Below are 7,260 nucleotides of genomic sequence, written 5' to 3' on the forward strand. Positions count from 1 at the left end.
AGAGACAGCAGAGCAGCGCATCCATCATCTGCACCAAGGGAAGGGCTCAGTGGCGGATTATACCACGGAGTTCTGCCTCATTGCCCAGGACTTAACCTGAAATGACAGTGCCCTCCAGGCTCAGTATAGGTATGGGCTAGCCAACCCCATTTTGGATGAACTGGCCCGAGCTGCTCTGCCTGCCTTTCTCTCCCTGCTCATGGAACAAGCCACCAGGATTGATGGCAGGCTGACAGCCCGCAGGCTAGCTCGACAACAGACCATGCCCAGGTCTTACGGGTGGGCTCTGATGGGTCCTGCAGCTACTCCGGAGGCTCCTGCAACCACGTTCATGGCACCCGCTTCTAGCCTACCAGAGGAGCCCATGCAGCTAGGAGGAGCCTGCCCTCGCCTTTCAGCAGCTGAAAAGAAGTGAAGGAGAGCAGCTGGGCTCTGCCTCTATTGTGGGCAAGGGGGCCATTTTGCCCGTAGCTGCCCACTCAAGCAGTGAGGGGCCCCCTTGTCGGGAAATGGACACTCCCAGGCTTAGTTGGGGTCAGAAGCCTGGGAGAACCGGTGTCTGATGCTACCCCACCCATTCGGAACCTAGAAGAGACCCGCTGTTGGTGACAGCTACAATTAGGGGACAGGAGGGCCAGGTGCTATCAGTTGGCACCATGATAGACTCTGGGGCGTCCAATAGCTTTATGGATCTGGGGTTTGCCACCCAACACCAGATCCCGCTGCAGCTACTGGAGGAACCATGGCCCATGGAGACGATCGATGGATGGCTCCTCAAGTCAGGCCCCATGACCCACCAGATGGCGGTGCTGACCATGGAGATCCAGGGCCATGTGGAACTCACCCAGTTTTTTGTGGCCGCCGTCCCACACTTCCCGTTGGTCCTCGGAATGCCCTGGCTGACCCAGCATGACCCCTGCATCTCTTGGACTCAGCAGGAGGTGCTGTTTGCGTCACCATACTGCCAGGAGCACTGTTGGCCAGAACGAATCCCTGCAGTCCAGGAGACACCCTCCCGGGAATCAGGCAGTCTACCTGCGAAATACCAAGATTTTGCGGGGGTCTTCGACAAGAAGGAGGCCAAGCGACTGCCCCCCCACAGGTCATATGATTGTGCCATTGACTTGGTTCCAGGGGCCCCTATACTGGCGGTGTGCCAGTATTCCTTGTCCGAACCAGAACTGGCCACCCTAAGGGACTTTTTGGAATCCAATTTGAGGAAGGGCTTCATCTGGCCATCTACGTTGCCTGCAGGGGCTCCTGTTCTCTTCGTGAAGAAGAAGAATAGTAGCGAACTGCGTTTGTGCAATGACTACCGCGCCCTGAACAGGATTACAATCCGCAACAGATACCCGTTGCCCCTGATCCCAGAGCTGTTGGAGCGCCTTCGTCATGCCTGAGTTTTTACCAAGCTGGATCTGAGGGGAGCGTACAACCTGGTGCGCATCCAGCCTGGGGATGAATGGAAGACCGCCTTTATGACCAGGTATGGGCAGTATGAATACATGGTCATGCCCTTCGGCCTCTGTAATGCCCCAGGCATATTCCAACATTTCGTTAACAATATTTTCCGGGACTACTTAGATCAGTTCATGATCATTTACTTGGACAATTTCCTGATTTACTCCCCTAACCAGACCATCCATGACGTCCATGTGCGGGCGGTGCTTTGTAGACTCCAAGAGCACCGCCTCTATGCTAAATTGGAGAAGTGCACTTTTGACCTGACAGCGGTAGACTTCTTGGGCTACCGGATTTCTGCCGAGGGGGTGGTGATGGACCAATCAAAGGTGGAGGCAGTGTTGTCCTGGCAGCCCCCTTGGAACAGGAAGGAGGTCCAGCGATTCCTGGGGTTTGAAAATTTTTATCGGCATTTCATCCCCGATTTTGCAACCCTCACTGAGCCCATCACTCAGTTGTTCCGGGGAAAGGCCTCGTTCCAGTGGACTGCTATCACCCATTAGGCCTTTGAGGAATTGAAGGCTAAGTTTACCTCCGCCCCGATCCTACAGCATCCCGACCCTCGTACACCCTTCGTAGTCGAGATGGATGCCTCTGATGTCGCTATCGGCACGGTGCTGCTCCAGCCAACCAAGGATGCCTCCCGGTTGTCGCCATGTGCCTTCTACTCCAGACAGCTCATGCCCCCAGAACACAATTACACCATCTGGGAGAAAGAGCTGCTGGCCATCAAGGTGGCGTTTGAGATTTGGCGGCATCTGCTGGAGGGAGCGGCGCACCCGGTTGAGGTACGAACGGACCACCGCAACCTGGAATACTTGCAGACTGCTCAAAAACTGACGCAGCGCCAGAAGCGATGGTCCCTGTTCTTCGTCCAGTTCAATTTCACAGTGAGATACATCCCACGTTCCCAGAACTGACAGGCGGACGCATTATCTCGGAAGCCCGAGTATGCAGTGGAGCTGGGGGAGGAGCAGCGTTCAATGATTCTGCATCCAGAGCATTTTGTGGCTGTGCCGGTGGCTACCACTTTGCCCAACCAGATTCGGGACCTTCAGGCTCAGGACTCTTTGGTTGCAGCACACGCCGGGGGACGATCCTCCCACTCTGTTCTCCGTGCGTGATGGCCTCCTGTATCATCGCGGCCGTCTCTACGTACCGGGAGGGACTTGTCGGAACACTGTGCTCCGTCTCTGTCATGATTTGAAACCTGCCGGGCACTTTGGATTGTGCAAGACTTTGCATCTCCTTACTCGGGAGTTTTGGTGGCCTTGGGTCCATGCTGATGTTGCCCACTATGTTCAAAGCTGCCCAGTGTGTCATCAAGCAAAGGATCTCCGGGGGTGGCTGGCGGGGCTGCTGCACCCCTTAGCAACCCCTTCAGGGCCCTGGCGGGTTATTTCCATGGATTTTATCACCGACCTCCCTCTTTCTGTGGGCCATACCACCATTTTCATGGTGGTCGATCTATTTTCGAAAATGGCCCATTTTGTGCCATGTGTGGGGATGCCTACCGCTAAGGAAACAGTGAGGCTCTTCGTCAACCAGGTTTTCCGGTACCATGGCCTCCCAGAGGGCATTGTCTCCGACCGTGGCGCGCAGTTCATGGCACGGTTCTGGAGGAGTCTCCTCCAGCTCCTAGACATCACTGCCCACATGTCGTCGGTGTATCATCCCCAGATGGACGGTCAGACCGAGCGAACGAATGGTACGTTGGAACAGTACCTATGCTGTTATACTAACTACCAGCAGGATGACTGGGCAGAGCTGCTCCCATTGGCGGAGTTTGCCTACAACAATTCTGTCCATGCCTCGACCCAGCAGACCCCTTTTTTTGCAACAGGGGGGTTTCATCCTCGGTGGTTCCCGGCGGTCGTTCCCTCCTTTGCGGTCCCTGCAGCTGACCAGTGGCTGCAGGAATTGCAGGCCACTCGCTCCCTGCTTCAGGAACAGTTGGAGGTGGCCAAGGAGGCATACAAGTCCGGGGCAGATCGGAAGCGGCAGGAAGGGCCTCCCTTAAAGGTTGGGGACCGGGTCTGGCTGTCCCGGCATCTGCTCTCCGGCATCCGTGTCAGAAGGGGATATGGGACCATATCTGATCATTGTGGAGGTCAATCCAGTGGCCTTCCGGTTACAGCTTCCTCAGACTCTGCGCATACACCCTGTTTTCCACTGTTCCTTGCTGGTCCCGGTTACCAGGGTGCAGCCGGACTCGGGGGCAGGGCCCCCTCCTACTCCAGTGCTTGTGGATGGGGAAGAGGAGTTCGAGGTGGTGCAGGTTTTGGACTCTCGGTGACACCATGGCCGGCTCCAGTATCTCATTGACTGGGTGGGCTATGGCCCTGAGGAGCGATCGTGGGAACCCGCCTCAGATGTCCATGCCCCACTCCTGGTTCGCGACTTTCACTGCCATTATCCCAGGAAGCTGGGCCCTCCGGGTTCGGGGGAAGGGGATAATGGAGGGGGGAGTAGTGTCATGCCCTGCATAGACATGGAATCAGGGGATGAGGAGGAGTTGGTGGAAGCTGGACCCAGTACCAAGGAGCCCAGCCCAGGAAGCATGGAGTCTGGACTGGCAGAGATTCCTGCAGAGTCCAAAAGGGAAGAGCCAGTGTCAGCTGGGACCTCTGCCAGCTCAGAGGGCTCAGTGCCAGCAGAGACCTCTACTAATCGGGAGGGGTCAGAAATGGGAGGGGGAGAAATGGACATACCTGTCTTTAGTCAGCTGCAGGCAGAAAAAGAGACTAGGTGGCGGTCACGCCGCCTTTATCTCAAACGCCAAGCAACTAAGGAACAGCTGAAAGACCGTGACTCAGCACCCTGACTCAGCATAAATATGCAGCCGTGAGCTGAGGTAGCTTTGTCAGAGATTATCTGAGCTTCCTGGCGAAAGCCTCTGTTCCTGAATCTCTTGACCCCGTGCCTTGCTTCGTGGATTCCTGTTCCTGATCCCTGCCTTGACTCCTGGACCTCGTGACTACGTCTCTCTGCTCTGGACTCCTGTTTGACCTAGGACTGGATTGTGACTTCGCTTGCCTGTTCTTGCCCTTTGGACCTATGGACTGTTACTTGGACTTTGCTGCTTGCCATTTGTGCTGACCCTGGACTGGACTCTTGACTACAGCTTTTAAAGCTCAACTAAAAACTTTTCTTTTTCCTAAAGCTTTTAAAACTTGATGTTGTGCAGACTTCTACTGTTACTTTCTACTGTTAGTTTTTCCCTACCCTGTGCCTGCTTACCCTTCCCTGTACCTGTTGGCATTCTCTTCCCCTCCTTATTGTTTTACTATGATTTTATTAGATTGTAAGCCTATGCGGCAGAGTCTTGCTATTTACTGTTTTACTCTGTACAGCACCATGTACATTGATGGTGCTATATAAATAAATAATAATAATAATAATAATAATACATCTCTTGCCAAAGCCCTGGACCTCGGACTGGACAATAACTACTCTGTAAGCCATAAGCCTGGACTTCTGCCTTGTTTTCCTCCCAGTTACATCCAAGCCTCTTGCGTTCCCCCCCCCACCTGCTTGTGTTCTTGGAATAAACCAAACTGCTGTTTCACTTCCAGTTTCCATCGTTTATCATTGTCAGCCTTTGGCTGCTTTCCCAGATACTTGAGTATAGGCCTAAGCTGCACCTGCATGCTACATCACCTGAGGAACAGGGCCAAAGGAGAGTCATCCCATGTTATTCTAACCCTGATAGAACAACTCATTTGAATTATTTTGGTGTTGTGTCAAGCAGAATAAAGAAAACAGCTAATTAAACCAGAGAACATAGTTGTAGTAAAATGGAGTTGAGATCAAATGAAGCGGGAATGGGCAGCAGTGAGGAGCCAAGTGGGGACTGATCCACCGTCTCACCCACTTTAAATTGGCATGATGGGAAGAGCACTGCTCATAGAAGCTCTCGTGGCCTGTTTTTTTGGGAGGGTTTTTTGCAGAGCACATCTCATTCTGCAGGGTGCCTTGTCTCTGTGTAACATTTTCATGGACATGGAGGGGTTGGGACACCTAGCACATTTGATCCAAGAGAAACCAGGATCCAAACCCTTGAAGACATCAGTTTTGTGAAAGCTTTATTTCCTTCTTCTGGAGTTGCATTTATTTAGTGTATTGCATTGTATTCTTTGAAACATTTGCATAGAATGTTATGGTTTTTTTTTCCAACTGTTTGTGTGACATTTTGATCTTTTAACTGTTTGTTATCCACCTAGAACCTTTTGTTAATTGGCAGATTAAAAATGTAATAAAATTTATTTATGTTTTTATTAATATTTAATAGTTCTATATCATTAAAAAAAACTGAACAGGATTTTTAATAACATTCTTAATCAGGCCAATTCTATTGATGAAATAAATGTTTTTCCTGCCCAGGTCCTCCAGTTCCTGGTCCTGTTTTTTAGGCATGTGCTCCTCTCCGATTAGGAGCGTAGAAGCAGTAGCGGATTGGCCTGCTTCGCCTTACCCAGAGGCGGAGTAGAAGCGTACCGCGTACCCCTAGAAGCAAGGCGAAGAGAAGCGCCCATTTTTCGGAGCTCCTCTTTCAGGCAGAGCGCTCCGGTCGCCATCTTGAAACATTTCGCCCATAGGATTGCATTGCGGGAAATAATCGCGGATAACTAGGTTCTTTTTGAAGCTATCGTTCTGGAAATTCTTGTGCACAGAGAGTCGTGGATGGGGGTCATTTTGAGACTACTCTCAGCTCTCTGCATCGTGCGGGTCGCGTGCTAGAATTTTTTAAAAATCGGGTCAACAGCGCTGCTCAAACGGTGATTTTCGGCTTTTCGCCCATAGGATTGCATTGCGGAAAAGAATCGGGGATAACTGGGGGGGGGGGTTTAAGCTATCGTTCTGAAAATTCTTGTGCACAGAGAGTCGTGGATGGGGGTCATTTTGAGACTACTCTCAACTTTCTGCGTCCTGTGGTTCACGTGCAATATTTTTTAAAAAAATCGGGTACATTTACAATACAAACGATAGAGTAAACTGGCTGCGGCGCGGCGGGGTTTATTTGAAGCGATGACAGGCACATTCAACTCCCAATCCTGATGAGAATTGATCGCATCCTCCAATCCCAGTGTTGGAGGGGGGGGACTAAGGCAGAGTCATCCTGAGATCTTTGAACTCTCAGCGTCTTGTGGGTTTAGCTTTCGTTGGGAGAGGTCTACTTAGCTAGCTGCTGGCTGCTGTGTACTTGGAGATAGATTAGGATTTTAGCTTGGCGCGTGTGTTTCTTTGCTTCTTTCTGACTTTTAGCTTAGTTTGCCCTGTGTTTTTCCCTTACTTTGATTTAATATAAACTTTATTTTTAAATTTTGGAGTGTGTGTTTGGTTGGTTGGTTGTCCCCCCCTTCTCTCTATTAAAGCCTGACTGCTTTTGTGAAAGCTTTCTTTTGAAAGCATACACACACTTCTTGTCCCATTTCCCTACATATAGTATATTCTTATACATATTATTTTATTCTTATACATGGACACATGTATAAGCTATCATGGTGCCGAGTTTGAGGTTTCTAACTTGCAAATTGACGGAGCTATCGAAAGGGGTGTGACTTAGGGTTATGGGTGGTGCGTTAGAGGTTAGAGCCACGCCAAAAATCAGGGGATGATGGGACTGCTTTGAGTCTGGGCGTCCATGTGGACACATGGATAAGCTGTCCTGGTGCCGAGTTTGAGGTTTCTAACATGCAAATTGACGCTATCCCAAGGGGTGTGAATGGGGTGCCCGATTTTCAAAAATTCGCCAAAAATCAGGGGATGATGGGATTGCCTTGAAACTTGGCGTGCGTG

Source organism: Elgaria multicarinata, chromosome 11 (assembly GCF_023053635.1).
Source record: "Elgaria multicarinata webbii isolate HBS135686 ecotype San Diego chromosome 11, rElgMul1.1.pri, whole genome shotgun sequence".
Classification (NCBI taxonomy): Eukaryota; Metazoa; Chordata; class Lepidosauria; order Squamata; family Anguidae; genus Elgaria; species Elgaria multicarinata.